This window comes from Lissotriton helveticus, assembly GCF_964261635.1.
Source record: "Lissotriton helveticus chromosome 1_1 unlocalized genomic scaffold, aLisHel1.1 SUPER_1_unloc_67, whole genome shotgun sequence".
NCBI classification, from domain to species: Eukaryota; Metazoa; Chordata; class Amphibia; order Caudata; family Salamandridae; genus Lissotriton; species Lissotriton helveticus.
In genome coordinates, this window is record NW_027611711.1 from 355338 (window position 1) to 375352 (window position 20015).

The 20015-nt window shown below is 54.1% G+C and overlaps 1 protein-coding gene across 3 annotated transcripts in view; it reads left to right on the top strand.

Moving 5' to 3' along the window:
- The first annotated feature begins 3086 nt into the window (after positions 1-3086).
- The window catches only part of LOC144806383 (uncharacterized), a 91753-nt gene continuing 74824 nt past the window's right edge, over positions 3087-20015 (top strand). The window contains exons 1-3 of one of the 3 annotated variants that reach the window (XM_078672747.1): positions 3087-3387; positions 17985-18035; positions 18144-18231. The gene's annotated coding sequence lies outside the window, so the exon portion shown is untranslated. The remainder of the gene's footprint in view (positions 3388-17984; positions 18036-18143; positions 18232-20015) is intronic. The other 2 variants (XM_078672746.1, XM_078672748.1) reach the window with 2 other exon arrangements.

Below are 20015 nucleotides of genomic sequence, written 5' to 3' on the forward strand. Positions count from 1 at the left end.
GTGGGGGTCTGGCTCCCTGCTGTGGGGCCTGGGCTCCCTGCTGTGGGGCCTGGGCTCCCTGCTGTGGGGGTCTGGCTCCCTGCTGTGGGGGTCTGGCTCCCTGCTGTGGGGGTCTGGCTCCCTGCTGTGGGGGTCTGGCTCCCTGCTGTGGGGGTCTGGCTCCCTGCTGTGGGGGTCTGGCTCCCTGCTGTGGGGGCCTGGGCTCCCTGCTGTGGGTCCTGGGCTCCCTGCTGTGGGGTCTGGCTCCTTGCTGTGGGTCCTGGGCTCCCTGCTGTGGGTCCTGGGCTCCCTGCTGTGGGGTCTGGCTCCCTGCTGTGGGGGTCTGGCTCCCTGCTGTGGGGGTCTGGCTCCCTGCTGTGGGGGTCTGGCTCCCTGCTGTGGGGGTCTGGCTCCCTGCTGTGGGGGCCTGGGCTCCCTGCTGTGGGTCCTGGGCTCCCTGCTGTGGGTCCTGGGCTCCCTGCTGTGGGTCCTGGGCTCCCTGCTGTGGGGCCTGGGCTCCCTGCTGTGGGGTCTGGCTCCCTGCTGTGGGGGTCTGGCTCCCTGCTGTGGGGGTCTGGCTCCCTGCTGTGGGGCCTGGGCTCCCTGCTGTGGGTCCTGGGCTCCCTGCTGTGGGGGTCTGGCTCCCTGCTGTGGGGGTCTGGCTCCCTGCTGTGGGTCCTGGGCTCCCTGCTGTGGGGCCTGGGCTCCCTGCTGTGGGGGTCTGGCTCCCTGCTGTGGGGCCTGGGCTCCCTGCTGTGGGGGTCTGGCTCCCTGCTGTGGGGCCTGGGCTCCCTGCTGTGGGGGTCTGGCTCCCTGCTGTGGGGGTCTGGCTCCCTGCTGTGGGTCCTGGGCTCCCTGCTGTGGGGCCTGGGCTCCCTGCTGTGGGGGTCTGGCTCCCTGCTGTGGGGCCTGGGCTCCCTGCTGTGGGGTCTGGCTCCCTGCTGTGGGGGTCTGGCTCCCTGCTGTGGGGGTCTGGCTCCCTGCTGTGGGGCCTGGGCTCCCTGCTGTGGGTCCTGGGCTCCCTGCTGTGGGGGTCTGGCTCCCTGCTGTGGGGGTCTGGCTCCCTGCTGTGGGTCCTGGGCTCCCTGCTGTGGGGCCTGGGCTCCCTGCTGTGGGGGTCTGGCTCCCTGCTCTGGGTCCTGGGCTCCCTGCTGTGGGGCCTGGGCTCCCTGCTGTGGGGGTCTGGCTCCCTGCTGTGGGGTCTGGCTCCCTGCTGTGGGGGTCTGGCTCCCTGCTGTGGGGGTCTGGCTCCCTGCTGTGGGGGCCTGGGCTCCCTGCTGTGGGTCCTGGGCTCCCTGCTGTGGGGCCTGGGCTCCCTGCTGTGGGGGTCTGGCTCCCTGCTGTGGGGGTCTGGCTCCCTGCTGTGGGGCCTGGGCTCCCTGCTGTGGGTCCTGGGCTCCCTGCTGTGGGGGTCTGGCTCCCTGCTGTGGGGGTCTGGCTCCCTGCTGTGGGTCCTGGGCTCCCTGCTGTGGGGCCTGGGCTCCCTGCTGTGGGGGTCTGGCTCCCTGCTCTGGGTCCTGGGCTCCCTGCTGTGGGGCCTGGGCTCCCTGCTGTGGGGGTCTGGCTCCCTGCTGTGGGGTCTGGCTCCCTGCTGTGGGGGTCTGGCTCCCTGCTGTGGGGGTCTGGCTCCCTGCTGTGGGTCCTGGGCTCCCTGCTGTGGGTCCTGGGCTCCCTGCTGTGGGGCCTGGGCTCCCTGCTGTGGGGTCTGGCTCCCTGCTGTGGGGGTCTGGCTCCCTGCTGTGGGGGTCTGGCTCCCTGCTGTGGGGCCTGGGCTCCCTGCTGTGGGTCCTGGGCTCCCTGCTGTGGGGGTCTGGCTCCCTGCTGTGGGGGTCTGGCTCCCTGCTGTGGGTCCTGGGCTCCCTGCTGTGGGGCCTGGGCTCCCTGCTGTGGGGGTCTGGCTCCCTGCTGTGGGGCCTGGGCTCCCTGCTGTGGGGGTCTGGCTCCCTGCTGTGGGGCCTGGGCTCCCTGCTGTGGGGGTCTGGCTCCCTGCTGTGGGGGTCTGGCTCCCTGCTGTGGGTCCTGGGCTCCCTGCTGTGGGGCCTGGGCTCCCTGCTGTGGGGGTCTGGCTCCCTGCTGTGGGGCCTGGGCTCCCTGCTGTGGGGTCTGGCTCCCTGCTGTGGGGGTCTGGCTCCCTGCTGTGGGGGTCTGGCTCCCTGCTGTGGGGCCTGGGCTCCCTGCTGTGGGTCCTGGGCTCCCTGCTGTGGGGGTCTGGCTCCCTGCTGTGGGGGTCTGGCTCCCTGCTGTGGGTCCTGGGCTCCCTGCTGTGGGGCCTGGGCTCCCTGCTGTGGGGGTCTGGCTCCCTGCTCTGGGTCCTGGGCTCCCTGCTGTGGGGCCTGGGCTCCCTGCTGTGGGGGTCTGGCTCCCTGCTGTGGGGTCTGGCTCCCTGCTGTGGGGGTCTGGCTCCCTGCTGTGGGGGTCTGGCTCCCTGCTGTGGGGGCCTGGGCTCCCTGCTGTGGGTCCTGGGCTCCCTGCTGTGGGGCCTGGGCTCCCTGCTGTGGGGGTCTGGCTCCCTGCTGTGGGGGTCTGGCTCCCTGCTGTGGGGCCTGGGCTCCCTGCTGTGGGTCCTGGGCTCCCTGCTGTGGGGGTCTGGCTCCCTGCTGTGGGGGTCTGGCTCCCTGCTGTGGGTCCTGGGCTCCCTGCTGTGGGGCCTGGGCTCCCTGCTGTGGGGGTCTGGCTCCCTGCTCTGGGTCCTGGGCTCCCTGCTGTGGGGCCTGGGCTCCCTGCTGTGGGTCCTGGGCTCCCTGCTGTGGGGGTCTGGCTCCCTGCTGTGGGGGTCTGGCTCCCTGCTGTGGGGCCTGGGCTCCCTGCTGTGGGGGTCTGGCTCCCTGCTGTGGGGTCTGGCTCCCTGCTGTGGGGGTCTGGCTCCCTGCTGTGGGGCCTGGGCTCCCTGCTGTGGGGGTCTGGCTCCCTGCTGTGGGGGCCTGGGCTCCCTGCTGTGGGTCGTGTTAAGCTTTGTAAGGTCTTTGTGTAACGCCCGGCCTGAACTATGAGCGCGGGGAGACGAGGCTGTTCGTTGACAACTGCGCATGCGCTGGGGACAGACACTGCAAAGAGGCCATGGATTAACTGCGCATGCGCTGGAGATAGACACTGCTTTCTATAGCGTGGATTAAAGAGGCCTTGGATTAACTGCGCGTGCGCCGAGGACAGACGCCGCTGTTGGGGCAATCCAACTCCAGAAGTCGTTGCAAGAGAGATTCACAGCACGGAGCGCAGCACAGGCCCCGACAGCACGGAGCGCAGGGAAGGGCCACACCTCTGAGCCAGCACCGGTGGGACGGGGTCCTCGCAGGGACACAAAGAAGCCCAACAATGACGGTGTCCGCGCGGGGATACAACGAGTGAGAAGCAACAGCTGCCCCCCGCCGCGGAGCACGAGGCGCCTCGCGCCACAGCACAGGGTGAGAGGTATGTCAGGGCAGAGCTTCTCTTTGGAGCGGGTGTGTCTTTGCTCTGCGCATGCGCACTGAGGCTGGGCGTCCCCTATCTAGGACAGGTCATAGGCTGCACTCCGTGCAAGGCATAGCTGCCAAGGTTTCAGATTGCTATGTGTGACATTTTAATATTTTAAGAGTAATTATGAGTGACATTTCAATGACTATGAGTGACACTGTCTCGTGAGCCAAGTTAAGCAATGAAGAGGAGGAGGGAAACAATAATTCAGAAATTGCACACATTTGAGGAACGAGAAACTAAGTTAACTGCTGCAAAAAGTAAGAAATATAAACGACTTCCATTGATCAGACTAGCTAAAATTGCAGAAATTAGATAAAGCAGCTTGGAAGTGGTTCAAAATGTAATTATAATCAGCTTAATGACTTGCAGGCTTCACTCAACAGCCACCAGTAACCTGAGCTGTAATGCAACTGAAAACCAAAGCAGAGACATACTGTGTGAGTGACAGGGGCACAGGCAAACTCAGAATAAGTCTAAAATGGAGTGGTAGGCACCTGATTGAGATGATCCACACTTTACACACAGAACTGGGTAAGCTGTCAGGTATGTTTGCACTGTCTGTGTTCATGAGTTTAAATGGTTAAAGTTCTCTGCAGTTTAAGATGCCCCAATAAATCGAAAGTAATCAGTGGCATTTACTTGGACGTCGTGAATAAGCACGGCACAGTGTATTCTACTTCATAAGAAGCTCTAATAAATATTGGTTCGGTAAAGGAGTGGGGTATGCTTTGCTGTGCTAGCTGCCCTGACCCGGGCAGACTGAGTTTCTGAATATGTGAAAGATCCGCTGTGGCCTTCATGTGCTGCCTCTTATCTCTTTTCCTCTACTAGTGAGGAAGAGAGTGACGCTTTGAACAAACGAGGAGGCCCAATGAGGGGGTCGGTGGGGGGGCTCCTTTACCAAGCAGTAAAAAAAAACCTTTCCAGTCGCTTTAGAGCCCTGCGGCCTCTCCCAAAGCTTCACCAAGGAGAGATAACCGAGATACGGCGGAAGAGCTGCACGTGTGGGTGGGGGCTCAAGTCAGTATCTTAACTTAGCGCACACAGGCTCTCTCTCCCACTGTCCACGAGTCGACCATTCGAACATGAGGTGATAGCAAAGTTTCACTGACCTGACAGAGGAAGGGCCCTCCACCTCCAGTCTGTCCAGGCGGCCCCAGTGTCACCGACTTCTTTCAGTCGGCTGCAGTAAAATATTGCATGATTCAATGGGGGGCGGAAATAACAATTTGCACATTGTGCTCGAGCCGATGCAAGCTGGCGGACGGTACCGCAATTATAATTAGTGCTCCCTTTAACCATAAACATCATTCCGTTCAGCCCACAAACTATCAAGCCGCATCGAGCGCCCAAAATAAACTGTGCGCGCTTCCACAGTGAGTCAGTGACGTCCCCGCACGATGACATCAGCCAGTAACACCCGAGGAGCGGCAGTGATTCAACCAAGATACAGCCTGCTGGAGCAGCGCGCATAAGCCACGGGATGCGCGCTGCCACAGCCTCTCAGTTTAAATCAGGCTTGACAGTCCCTCAGGCTAGTGACATCCTCAAATACTGGTAATTCACTCAGCTTTTAAATACGCTGATTTGCGTGACAATCCTTTCACATGCGGTAATGCGGTAATGAAACTTAAAATGCGTTAGTGTCACACCGGATGTGTGACACTTGGCAGGGCTGGCAAGGTCCTCACTCGGTGATGGGAAGTAGGGTCTTCGCCCCGCACGTGCGCAGCTGTAACGCGCGGTTCTGCGCGTGCGCAGCCGTGAGACGCCATGTTTTGTTCTCGCGCGCGATGGTGGCTCGTGCAGCGGCGTGAGCGCGCGCGTCACTCTTGGGGGAATAACACACCGGACCCCACTCCTCACAGGCGGCCGGTGCCCCCGGGGAGCCCCCGCAGCTCCCACTGACCGGAGCACGAGCAGAGGGGAGGGAGGCCTCTGACCCCGCAGGTCCACACGTTTAATGAAGAGCAGGAGGGACTGGGATCTGAGGGGTTCTGTTTTATGAGACAGAATATCTGGTATTTAGCTTACAAAGCTGCTCGATTTTGCTTTTATATTTATTTATTTATTTATACCTAATAGTCAACCTTGTTAAGAAACTCTCAGGGTTTTTTATCTCGATCGCTAAGAAACAATGACTGTTAGAAAGTACAAAGAGACCTGGTTCTAGAATGATCCAGGGGTCTGGAAAGAGAGATGGACACTTGGACACTTTATGTTTAATGATCTCTCTTCTGCATTTTCTATTTTAAGAGCAAAGCTCTGCCTTTCCTGTTCACATAGATCACTATATGTGACAAGACATATTTGCCACAAAAAGCACCTGAGCCTAGCGCGAGTGATCCTAATGTTGAAGGCCTTGGTGAAAGTGGAAGCTACACACACAAAGGATAGACAAGAAGATAACTATGGAGATAAACACACAATACTTCACTTTCTTAATATTTGTATCTAAGAGTCCATACACATTACTATCGGTCCACAGGTGATGACCTTTTATCAATATATTCTCCGAAATATATATTGACCGAAAAGCATGGTGTACTCAATATTGATATCTAGGAGCCTATACTCATTACCTGTGTCCGCTTAAAAATCAGTCCCTTATCGGAGATGCTTCTTCCTGTATACGCTTGACAGTCAGTCCACAGGTGATGACCTTTTATTCCTATATTCTCTGTCTGCGGTACACTGCACATTACAAAGGTAAATCAAGGGGTAACTATGTGGTTGACCGAAAAGCATGGTTTACTCAATATTGATATGTCTGAGCCTATACTCATTACCTGTGTCCGCTTAAAAATCAGTCCCTTATCAGAGATGCTTCTACAGTCGATGGATGGCTGTTGTCCCTTGTTCTGATATCATGGACCACTACAATATAAACAAAATGCGAGACCACTCTTTACGTATCCTCAGCATCCAACTGATTGATACAAAGTGACGCACTGATCTATGACTACCCAAAGATATCACACTGTAGTCGATGTTAATAAACTATGTTTTTGGGTTTCTTAGTTTGGCCTGAGTATATCATACAGTCATTACCAATACCGAGAAAACAATCGAAGTGTCCCTATCAACGCTGAACTAGAGGGAAAAAGGAACTGAGAGCCTCTATATCTATATGTTATTTTGCGGCTGAATTAAATTCAACCCTCGGTCAAATATCGCTTAGTAGACATACTAGAAATTAGTATAGGCAATTGTTAATGCCCGAAATGCTACGGTTTGGCCCAAGTGGCCAAGGGACCAATGTGGGTGAGAAAAGACTGAATACAGTCTTTACCAAACACAAAGGTTACCGGCTGCCACTCTAAACACATTTATATTGTCGCTTGGATATAGTATCTTCAAACCTTAACTCTCATTACAGTAAAATCATACCATTGAAATAAATAAAACAGGTCTCCCTATCGTGATGCTGAGTTTTAAACTTACCCGCGCAAGCGACGTCTACACGTGTCTCCAACCTGATATGCCGCACGTTATGGATTGGCCCGAGTGGGCAAGGGACCAATGTGGGTCAGAAAAGACCGTATACAGTCTTTGTAAAAAACACAAAAGCTGCCGGCTGCCAACCTAGATATAGGTATCTACGGATGTTAAGGGCAAGGGTATGACAACACCCTCCCTACCCACAGAGTAGAAGGGGGCCCTTGGGTCCCAGCCCTGAAAGTGCCACTGTAGCAAATGTATACATGTGGGATGGTGTCTGCTGTGTCGAATGTATGCATGCGGGATGGTGTCTGCTGGGTCGTATGTATGCATGTGGGATGGTGTCTGCTGTGTCAAATGTCAGTGTGCAGTAATGTCACAGAGAGGGACATTGCAAGGTTATTATACCTCTCTTTAATGGTAATGAACCGCCATTCACGTAATATAAGCACACACATGAGCAGCGTATACCCTCATGTACATGAATAAAGAAGTCTTAAATGTATTTTGGTACAACAATGTGGGAGAGTTTTAATGAAACGTGGGGGAACATGTTAACATTGACTTTTATTGGGCAGAGCAAGTTTCCAGTGGAAGAAAGCTAAAATATTGTAATGCATGACATAGAATGAATATAGTCCTCTCTGAATCTGACTTGCATATCTATGTACTTTTTTTACTGCATTGCACAGATATTCTATGCAGTAGTCTATTATTATTTTCCTTTTGCATGATAGCTGTGCATTACAGTTAGCTTATAGATGCCACTTCTTCAGCTATTCACTAATGGTGAGCATTTTTATTTTGGTGCCCGTAAATATTCTCTATCTCAGTGCGACCCTGATAGTTGGCAGCCCACTAGCGATTCATTTGATGTTTACTAAAAACCAGGCAGTTGGGGTATACCTGCTACTTGCTACCAAATGGGTGTTAGGACACAAAACAAACTGGAACAAGCATTTGCAATGAAATTGGTCTCACATTTACGCAAGTTTGAGCTATTGGCATTGTAAATGACAATGCCTTTTATTTATGTTTTGGGTTTCAAAACATAAATAAAATGCTTTGTCATTTACAATCCCAATAGCTTAAACTTGTGTAAATGCGCTACCTGTTACATTGCAAATGCTTGTTATCTTCAGTCCCATGGTCTTTTTAGTAACATTAGAAAACTTAAATTTGAAGCTTTTGTGTGGGCCCTTATGGCCTACGGCGCTGTACACACAACCATACATTTCTAATTCGTTGTCAACAAAGTTTGAATATGAATGATTCTGCCCAGGATTAACCAAAAGCTGTCAGTTACTGAAACATTTTGCATAGTGTATTTTCCTGTCAACAAATAAACAGGTGTGTGCATAAATGCCTCAGTGGCCGCTTACTTCCTTGAAGTATTATTGTCCTTATTGTAACGTCTCCAATTCAATTATATTCAAATGGCATTAGATTTATGGAATTCCCCCTACCCACCCCACAACAGAAGCAATCCTATTGATGACCTAGATACCTGTGTGTGTGGTTTGATTGCCACAGTTGTCGTTGAGGACTCTGGTTCTGGTGTGCATTACTGGGTCAATAGTGAAGATGGACATATACTGTTTGTCCCATGATCCACTGGCATCCCACGGATTTTTCATGGAAGATTAAATCTACCCCTGTAAGTGTATCCCGCCCCTGGGAAGCCCGTGGGATCTATTCAAAGCCAATGGCCTGTTACATTAAACCACGCGAGCTACCGGGGCAGTACCCACAGATGGCCGCCGCGGTGCGTGCATCTGCAGCGCGGCGGCCGTGCTCTCAGGGCTTCTACGCGCTTGGTTTCTTGGCCGCCAGGTGTAATATTACTGTAGCACAAAGGCCGCAGGCCACGGCTCTCATTCAGTCCATTTTTTTCGTAAATGTATTGTTTGGGTGAGGGGTTAAGTTTCTCTTAATTTCCAACAGGAAGAGGACTTTTCTGCATATGCGCCACTGAAAAATCTGTTAACGTTATTCATTGCATAGGAAATTAAGGTGGTGGACATGGTGGTGGTGGATGTGGTGGTGGTGGTGGACGTGGTGGTGGATGTGGTGGTGGTAGACTTGGTTGTGGTGGACGTGGTGGTGGTGGATATGCTGGTGGTGGTGAACATTGTGGTGGACATGGTGGATGTAGACTTGTTGGTGGTGGACGTGGTGGTGATTGACGAGGTGGTGATGGACGCGGTGGTGTTGGACACAGTGGTGGTGGACGCGGTGGTGGACGTGGTGGTGGTGGACATGGTGGTGGTAGATGTGGGTGTGGACGTGATGGTGGATGTGTTGGTGGACATGGTGGTGGTGGTGGTGGGCGTGGTGGTGGTGGACGTGGTGGTGGTAGACTTGGTGGTGGCCTCGTGGTGAACGTGGTGGTGGTGGTGGATGTGGTGGTGGTGGATGTTGTGGTGGTGGACATGATGGTGGTGGACGTGGTGGTGAACGTGGTGTTGTGTGTTAGTGGTTGGGGTGGACGTGGTGGTGGTGGACATGGTGGTGGACATTGTGGTGGTGGATGTGGTGGACATGGTGATGGTGGACATGGTGGTGGCAGATGTGGTGGTGGTGGACGCGGTGGTGGTGGACGCGGTGGTGGTGGACGCGGTGGTGGTGGACGTGGTGGTGGTGGACGTGGTGGTGGTGGACGTGGTGGTGGTGGACGTGGTGGTGGTGGACGTGATGGTAATGGACGTGGTGGTGGTGGACGTGGTGGTGGTGGACGTGGTAGTAGTGGACGTGGTGGTGGATGTGGTAGTGGTGTACGTGGTGGTGGTAGTGGATGTGGTGGTACTGGATGAGATGGTGGTGGATGTGGCGGTGGTAGTAGTGGTGGTGGATGTGGTGGTGTTGGGTTTGGTGCTGGTGGACGGGGTGTTGGTGCAGGTGAGTGTCGTGGTGGTGATGGTGGACATGGTGGTGGTGAACGTGATGGATATGGTGGTGGTGCACGAGGTAGTGGTGGTGGTGGTGGACATGGTGGTGGATGTGGTGGTGGTGATGGACATGTTGGTGGATGCGGTGGTGGTGGTGGACATGGTGGTGGTGGTGGACGGGGTGGTGGATGTGGTGTTGGTGGATGTGGTGGACATGTTGGTGGATGTGGTGATGGTGGTGGACGTGGTGGTGGTGGACGTGGTGATGGTGGTGGACATGGTGGTGGTGGACGTGGTGGACATGGTGGTGGTAGACGTGGTGGTGGTGGTGGTAGATGTGGTGGACATGGTGGTAGTGGTGGAGGTGGACGTGGTGTTGGTGGTGCACGTGGTGGTGGTGGAAGTAGTGGTGGTGGTGGTCGATGTGGTGATGGACGTGGTGGTGGGTGTTGTGGTGGACGTGGACATGGTGGTTTTGGACATGGTGGTGATGGACGTGGTGGAGATGGATGTGGTGGTGGTGGATGTGGTGGTGGATGTGGTGGTGGTAGGTGTGGTGATGGTGGATGTGGTGATGGTGATGGACGTAGTGGTGGTGGACATGATGGTAGTGGACGTGGTGGTGGTGGACGTGGTGGAGGTGGTGGTGGATGTGGTGGTGTTGGTGGTGGACATGGTAGTGGTGGATGTGGTGGTGGAGGACATGGATGGGGTGGTGGTGGTGGTAGATGTGGTCTACGTGGTAGACATGGTGGTGGTGGACGTGGTTGTGGACGTGGTGGTGGTGGGGGTGGTGGATGTGGACATGGTGGTTTTGGACATGGTGGTGATGGACATGTTGGTGATGGATGTGGTGGTGGTGGACATGGTGGTGGCGGATGTGGTGATGGTGGTAGTGGTGCTGGACGTGGTGGTGGTGGGTGTGGTGATGGTGGACGTGGTGGTGATGGTGGTGGGTGTGGTGGCGTACGTGGTGGTGGTGGACATGGTGGTGGACGTAGTGGTGGTGGACATGATGGTGGTGGACGTAGTGGTGGTGGACGTGTTGGTGGTGGTGGATGTGGTGGACATGGTGGTGGATGTGGTGGTGGACTTGGTGGTGGTGATGGACATGGTGGTGGTGGATGTGGATGTGGTGGTGGTAGACGTGGTGGTGGCCTCGTGGTGGATGTGGTGGTGGCCGTGGGGGTGGTGATGGACATGGTGGTGGTGGTGGACATTGTGGTGGTGGACGTGGTGGTGGTGGTGGACGTGGATGTGGTGGTGGTCTCGTGGTGGATGTGGTGGTGGCTGTGTTGGTGGTGGTGGACGTGGTGGTGGACGTGGTGGACCTGGTAGTGGTGGACATAGTGGTGGTGGACATGGTGGTGGTGGAGGAGGTGGTGGAGGTGGTGGTTGTGGACGTGGTGGTGGTGGTGGAGGTGTTGGTGGATGTGGCAGTGGTGGATGTGGCGTGGTGGACGTGGTGGTGTTGGACGCGGTGGTGGTGGATGTGGGGGTGGTGGATGTGGGGGTAGACGTGGTGGAGGAGGAGGACATGGATGTGGTGGTGGTGGATGTGGTGGTGGATGTGGTGGTGGTAGGTGTGGTGATGGTGGATGTGGTGATGGTGATGGACGTAGTGGTGGTGGACATGATGGTAGTGGACGTGGTGGTAGTGGACGTGGTGGTGATGGAAGTTGGTGTGGTGGTGGACGTGGCGGTGGTGGTGGACATGGATGTGGCGGTGGTGGTGGACATGGTAGTGGTGGACGTGGTGGACATGGTGTTGGTGGTAGTGGTGGTGGTGGTGGGTGTGGTGGTGGTGGTGGAGGTGGTGGTGGTGGTGGACATGGGGGTGGACGTGGTGATGGATGTGGTGGTGATGGACATGGTGGTGGTTGTGGACGTGGTGGTTGTGGTGGATGTGGTGGTGGTGGATGTGGTGGTGATGGACGCGGTGGTGGTGGACGCGGTGGTGGATGTGGGGGTGGTGGTGGTGGATGTTGTGGTGGTAGACGTGGTGGTGGCTTCGTGGTGGACGTGGTGGTGGTGATGGACATGGTGGTGGTGGACGTGGTGGTGGTAGACGTGGTGGTGGCCTCGTGGTGGATGTGGGGGTGGTGATGGACATGGTGGTGGTGGACATGGTGGTGGTGGTGGATGTAGTGATGGTGGATGTGGTGGTGGACGTGGTGTTGGTGGTGGACGTGGATGTGGTGGTGGTCTCGTGGTGGATGTGGTGGTGGTGGATGTGGTGGACCTGGTGGTGGTGGATGTAGTGGTGGTGGACATGGTGGTGGTGGGGGAGGTGGTGGTTGTGGACGTGGTGGTGGTGGTGGAGGTGTTGGTGGATGTGGCAGTGGTGGATGTGGCGTGGTGGACATGGTGGTGTTGGACGCGCTGGTGGTGGATGTGGGGGTGGTGGATGTGGGGTGTGGACGTGGATGTGGTGGGGGTGGACTCATGGTGGCTGTGGTGGTGGTGGTGGTGTGATGGACATGGTGATGGTGGACACAGTGGTGGATGTTGTGGACATGGTGGTGGTGGACGTAGTGGTGGTGGTGGAGGTGGTTGTGGACGTGGTGGAGGTGGTGGATGTGGTGGTGGTGAAGGAGGTGGTGGTGGTGGATGTAGTGGTGGATGTGGTGGACGTGGTGGTGGAGGTGATGTTGTTAGTGGATGTGGTTGTGGTGGACGTGGTGGTGGTCACGTTGTGGTGGTGATGAACGTGGTGGTGGTGGACATGGTGGTTGTGTACGTGGTGGTTGTGTACATGGTGGTGATGGACGTGGTGGTGATGGACGTGGTGGTGGTAGACCTGATGGTGGTGGACATGGTGGTGGTGGACGTGGTGGTGGTGTATGTGGTGGACATGGTGGTAGTAGATGTGGTGGTGGTGGTGGTGGAGGAGGTGGAGGTGGGTTTGGTGGTGGATGTGGTGGTGGTGGACGATGTGGTGGTGGTGGACATGGTGGTGGTAAACGTAGTGGTGGTGGACATGGTTGTGGTGGACGTAGTGGTGGTGGATGTGGTGTTGATGGGCGTAGTGGTGGTGGTGGACGTGGTGGTGGTAGACATGGTGGTGGTGGATGTGGTGGTGGTAGTGGATGTGGTGGTGGTAGTGGATGTGGTGGTGTTGGCCATGGTAGTGGTTGATGTGGACCTGGTGGTGGACGTGGTGATGGTGGTGGACATGGTGGTGGTGGACATGGTGGTGGTGGGCGTGGTTGTGGTAGATGTGGTGGTGGACGTGGTGGGGGTGGACGTGGTGGACATGGTGGTGGTGGACATGTGGCACAGAATTCCCAGGAGCTATAAATACACGCTGAAGTCAAAATCCTTGCTTTATATCGATTTTACCCGTGGACGATCACGTCCCACGCGTTGCAAACTCCGTGCGCAGCCAGTATTTTGTTTGGGACAGGCCGTTCAGTGTTACTTGCATCTCGGAGTGTGCCAGATGTTTACTACCAGATTTAAGTTTTATGGACATCACGAATATTGGCCTTTTCATAGATCAGGTTTTTCCCAAATGTACAACTTGAACACAGCAATCCGCCACAAATAAACAATATTTCCTCGAAAAAGAGCTACTTTCTCGCAAGTTCCCTTTAAAAATGCTTTCCTTCCCATTATCAAAGCCGGTGCGGGTTAATGATCTTTTCATATCGGAACAAATTAAAAGGTGCAGCATTTAAAATGTTAACATAATAACCCACAAGCAGATATCTTCGCGAGCTAGGGTCCTTAACCGCATCGATGCTAGGAGATTTACAGCCGTGTGCTGGGCGTTTACAAAAACCCATTATTCATGACGAGCTGGGCTCGTCATGAGCGTGTGAGCAGGCTACTGCATGACCAGCCCAGCTCGTCATGAGCGTCGAAGGGGTTAAGCGCAGTATTGGCGAAAATTACAGAAAATCTGTGAGGGAACACAGACATTGACATTTTACTCTAGGTCAATCCCCACACACGCACGTAAGCACGCACACATGCACCATTCTCTGTTCTTGATCACAGAGCTGTCTTTGGGACATGTCAAATTAAAGTGGTATTCATCATGTGCGGCCTGCTGTGTTTTTCTGAGTGATTACACCCCTGTGCGTGTGGATTACCCATACCTTAGAATACTCATGAGCGGCAGGAGTAAACAGCTGCGGAATAACTGCCCCCTGCTTACTCATGGCATGCAATCCTACTCGGACCCTCGTATACCACACATGTAATAATACAGAACAGAACACCCTTTCGAGTGGATGACAGTGTAGGCCACATAACTTTCAAGCCAGTAACCCCCCCATGCATGCACTCATCCTGCACACACTTTCCTTAAAGCGACTTCCCAGCTGGTGACCCACATGCATGCACTCACCCTGCAAACACTTTCCTTAAAGCGACTTCCTAGCTGGTGACCCCCATGCATGCCTTCACCCTGCACACACTTTTGTCGCAATAACTTCCTAACCAGTGACCCCCCCTGCACGTACTTACCTTGCACACACTTTCCTTGCTGTGACTTCCTAGCTGGTATTCACCATGCATTCACTCACCCTGCACGCACTCTCCCTGCAGTGGCTAGTGGCTACCTAGCTGGTGACCCCCTTTGCACACACTTTTCTTGCATTGACTTCCTAATCGGCTGTGGTGACTTCCTAGCTGGTGACCCCCATACACGCACTCCCCCTGCACACACTTTGTTGTAGTGACTTTCTGCAAGAAGCCTCTCTATGCACAATCTCACTGACACACTCCCTCTGATATAACGTCTGCACAATGGTTCCCGGTGCACACATTTCTCTGAAGACACGCACCTTACACGCACTTTCCATGAGGGGTGTCACAGCGATATATGTACCGCCAGTGCGTTTTCAGGGCATCGGTGACGTATCACGCACTGCTGGCAGACAGTTGTTCTCAGACACTACCTGCACTCACAGTCCCCTCACAATCACGCTGCACACACCTTCAACGAGCAGCCCTTTATCGCTGCACACAGCCCTCCAGCAGACAGTCATTACACACTGGTTCACCCTCTCCTTGCTTCCTCACCACCTGCACGGATACAAACCTTCACACGGTGATTCCATACACTCACTATCACCCGTGCACACTTCCACTCTCCCCACAGTGACTTCTTGCAGTGTGCGCCCTATTCACACCTCAACCACACGCGTGCACACACAGTCCCGGTAGACAGGGACTCCCCACCCCCCCATACAAACTCACTCCTTTCAAGCTCTCACTGTGACGGCTCACTACCAGACGCGCACCTCTGATCACCCCCGAGTTACACCTTCAACCAGTGATGCGCTGCCCGGCCTCCCTCCGTGGGGCATCCAATCTCACACCAGAGGAGCGCCTGTTTACACACTTATCACACTATCTGCTCCATCCTTTTGTTGTTGTTAGCCACTGCCATGGCACTCCTTACTGTGGTAGTGCCCCCAGCCTCCCCTCTTCAATGCCCTCCATGAAGTCTGCAGCGACCCCCTCTCGTGCACAGCTCCCAGGTACACGTCAGTGCCCTTCTCCCACCAGCAATGTCCCCTCTCCCCCCTTGCAGGGCATCCCTTGCATTCTGCAGCCCCCGTCCCCGAACCCTGTGTTACCCTTCGATCCCCCGAATTACTGCTTGTCTACTACAGTGCCCTTTCGCTCCCTCTTCAGCACATCTGTTACCCCCACCAGGCCCTCTCTCGCTCAAGCAGTGCAGCTTTCACACCACCTGGAGTTCTTTCTCACTTCTAGCAGAGCCCCTCTCACCCTTAGTAGCGACACTCTCATCCCCAGTGGGCTGGGTATGCTCAGACGTGAGTCCCAGGCTCTCCACACCACTGGAGTCAAGCTATCCAGGCTGAATGAAGGCTGATAGCCAGAAACCGGTCCTTGGATGCTTGATTCCGTTCTGGGAAAGACATGGCTTGGTAGTTCGGACTGGACTTTTCCCATGAGGCAAGGGGTCAGAGCTGATTTGCATATAGCCAGTGTCTAACCCAGGGTGTTGTGGAGTGCAAAAAAACGATGGATTTAGGCCCAGATCCTTGTACTGGGGTGAATGTATGACATTGTTCTACATTCTGTCCATCAACTGTGTTTTTTGTAATTTTCACCCCGAGTGGGCTGGGTATGCTCAGACGTGAGTCCCAGGCTCTTCACACCACTGGAGTCAAGCTATCCAGGCTGAATGAAGGCTGATAGCCAGAAACCGGTCCTTGGATGCTTGATTCCGTTCTGGGAAAGACATGGCTTGGTAGTTCGGACTGGACTTTTCCCATGTGGCAAAGGGTCAGAGCTGATTTGCATATAGCCAGTGTCTAACCCAGGGTGTTGTGGAGTGCAAAAAAACGATGGATTTAGGCCCAGATCCTTGTACTGGGGTGAATGTATGACATTGTTCTACATTCTGTCCATCAACTGTGTTTTTGTAATTTTCACCCCGAGTGGGCTGGGTATGCTCAGACGTGAGTCCCAGGCTCTCCACACCACTGGAGTCAAGCTATCCAGGCTGATGAAGGCTGATAGCCAGAAACCGGTCCTTGGATGCTTGATTCCGTTCTGGGAAAGACATGGCTTGGTAGTTCGGACTGGACTTTTCCCATGAGGCAAAGGGTCAGAGCTGATTTGCATATAGCCAGTGTCTAACCCAGGGTGTTGTGGAGTGCAAAAAAACGATGGATTTAGGCCCAGATCCTTGTACTGGGGTGAATGTATGACATTGTTCTACATTCTGTCCATCAACTGTGTTTTTTGTAACTCTCATCCCCAGCAGCACCCCTCACAGCGTCCTCTCACCACCCCACAGCGCCTCTCACATCCTCACAGCACCCATTACACCCGCAGCGCCCATCACACCCTTGCAGCGCCCATCAAACACTCGCAGCGCCCATCACACCCTTGCAGCGCCCATCACACCCTTGCAGCGCCCATCACACCCTTGCAGCGCCCATCACACCCTTGCAGCGCCCATCACACCCTTGCAGCGCCCATCACACCCTTGCAGCGCCCATCACACCCTTGCAGCGCCCATCACACCCTTGCAGTGCCCATCACACCCTTGCAGCGCCCATCACACCCTCGCAGCTCCCATCACACCCTCGCAGCGCCCATCACACCCTCGCAGCGCCCATCACACCCTCGCAGCACCCATCACACCCTCGCAGCACCCATCACAACCTCGCAGCACCCATCACACCCTCGCAGCACCCATTACACCCTTGCAGCGCTTTGAAGCCATCGCTGTTGCGTATTTATCTTATGCAACTAACAACCATTGACAAAGCCAATAGTCCTGGTTTGTAATAGATGTAATGTTACTTGTTGTATATGGATGGAATGGCGAACCAGCAAAATACCAGAGGGGGGGGCGCACTATGCAGAGCATGGATTTTCAGTTTGGGTTTTTAAGCCACGCCCTTCATTACATTGACCACGTCCCTCTGGGAGCCATCACAAGGTTTTTCATTCCACTTAAAGCCCTTCCTCCGGTATAGTGACTTCCTGCTGAACTGGGAGAACAAGTTCACTCAGACTTGGCAGTCAGCTCCAGAGAGACTAATCCATGCCCGGGCCCCTCATCCATTGGCACCTTGTGATTCTTACAGCGTTACAGTTCATATCTCATTCCCCTTATTGGATTTTGTCATTTTGTTCAATACATTTTACTTTTTTTTCTATTTTTTATTTTTTTATTTTATTGTTTTGCATTTTGACTTTTACTGTTTTTGGTTTCTGCATAAATATTTGACATATTACCTCAAGTTAAGCCTGCCTGTTCCGTGCTTAGATACCAGGGGGTTGATCCTAGGTTAATTGAATGGCTTTGAAAGTTCATTCTGACAACGGTTGTATGGCAATAGAACCTCTAAAAAAATTCAGCTTGGGGATGAACCAAGAATCACGCTTGAATGTCACAACTTTTTAAAACAAGGTAGTCAGGAAAGTGTGAGGAATATATTGCAGCTCTTTGCATTTTGACAGCCCCAATCAAATTTGAGAACAGAGTGGATGTATGTAGCAGAGACAAGTCTGTTCACCCAATGTGAGTGGTGAGATCCGCTTTGCTGGTCTGCCTGAAGTTATGATGCTGCTGACAGTGGCCTGTCTGCTAATAGCGATGGCGTGACTGGTGGATCTATGAAGCCAAATAAGAGAAAGTTATCTTCCGACACCACAGTCTTCGTGACTGAGACCAGTAATACTGAAGACTCTGAGACTCACAGCAGGAATTTCTCTTTTCAGAGCGTTATTGCTGCAGATGGAGTGAAGCCCAGAAGTAAGCACATTACTAAGGTACCAACAAAGTTGAATATTGTTCATTTGTATTATCAGTTTCTCTTTTGCAGCTTTTGGAAATGCATTTTCTAGTTTTGTTGCTTTTTGGTTATTTTTTTATTGTAGGCTGTTATCTTCGGTTTAAAGGGAAAGATATTGTAGTGTGTGACTGTGGCGTGGGATCAAGAAGAGACCTAAGACCAGTTCGGGGCAGGTAAGGTTTTATTTTGGAAAACGTATTTTTTTAAATATTCAAATCTATTTTTATTTCACCCCCGAAACAGGGAGTACCCATAGAAGTGACATATACACAGCGATAAGCCCACAACCCTAGAAGGGCCGGCCGCGTCAGAGAAAATGCACTACTATAATATTGAGAGTGTACTTAAGTCATAGCATTATACACAGCGTTCTGCCTACAACCCAATAGGGCCGGCCTCGTCTGAAAAAACCCAGGGTATACCGGGAAGTGACTGCCAATAATAGCCTAGCCCCTAGGGCCGAATGGAATCCAGGAACTAGAACTGATGGAACTACCGGACCAGAGTGGTCCGAACTGTAACAGGGTGCCTAAAAGAGAGGCATCAGAACAGAAAGGGCAGCAGAAGAGAGTAAGGAGAAAGAATTAGAAAAGAGGAGAGAAAGGGCCTAGAGTACAGTGGAGGAGACAGGGGGAAGATTGCCGCTCCAAACCTTGGAGAGAACGGGAGCGCTCGCCAAGCTCTATACCTCGGGCACAAGGACTGTTATAGCAAAGGCCTGTTCGATGTAGGGGGAAGCACAGCATCATCCACTAAACGCAGCGCCCTAAGCTTAGGGGGCATGTTTCGCACATGGTCTACTTTGCACAAATATTTCACCAGGGGTTGCCACACCGCCTTAAAGCGCATGTTGCGAGACTGCAATCTAGCTGAAAGTAGCTCCATGGTGATGACATGCCAGAGTCTCACAAACCGCACAGCAATGGGAGGCGCCTCCTTCTTCTTCCAGTACAGGGCGATGAGTTGTCTGGCAGCACCCAGCATTTGTAGCGCTAGTATCCAATCACTCCGGGTCAGCGCCAGCAGATTCGCAGGTTTGACACCCAGCAACACTGTACTAGCGGCATCAGGCAGAGGAAACCCCAGGACCCCCCTAATATGACTCAGGACCTCCTTCCAGAAGACGGTTATCAAGGGGCAGGTCCACCAGACATGCAGAGAGTCCCCAGGCGCAGATCGACACCTCCAGCATTCAGGAGAAGAGGTTGGAAACATTTTGTGCAATCGCTGCGGTGTGTAGTACCACTGGGTCATCATTTTATATGCGTTTTCTTGTTGCGGTATGCTACGATACACTCTAGGTATATCCCGCCACAGACGGAGCCACTGCGCTGATATGACGTCAGCACCCAAAATAGAGTGCCATCGTTGTTGATAGGCTTGGGAAGGCGGCACTTGAGGGTGTTGCAGAATCTGATATATTTTGGAGATCAAGCCCTTCGTTTCCGTACAAGAACGCGCTAGCCGCCTGAACGGGGTAAAAGCACGGGTAGCCGCCTGGTACGTCGCATCCGCCAGCACCCAGTGCCGCAGCTGGATATATTGCATCTCAGCCTCAGGCGGGAGTCGAAATTCCTCCCTGCAGTGGGTGAAAGTCTTAAGGGCGCCCCCGTCAAAAAGGTCTGTAAGCACCCTACAATCACCCTGAGACCACCTATGGAAGGCTCTAGTCCGGTGAGCCGGCGGAAACCACGGGTTCCCCTCAATTGGGGTGTGCGGAGAAGGAAAAGTCGTGAGGCCCCTACGTACCGCTATCCTGTCCCATATCTCCAACACCGTTTTCATGGGCACCGCCAAGTAGGCGCTCGGAGAACGCCCTGCCTTATGTTTCCACGCCAAGTCCCAGATGGTATGTCCAGTCACAGCTCTATCCATATGGAGCCACCCCTTTTCACTCTCTGTGGTGCCCCACTCAATCATGAAGCGGAGATGGGCAGCCCAATAGTAGTCCACCAAA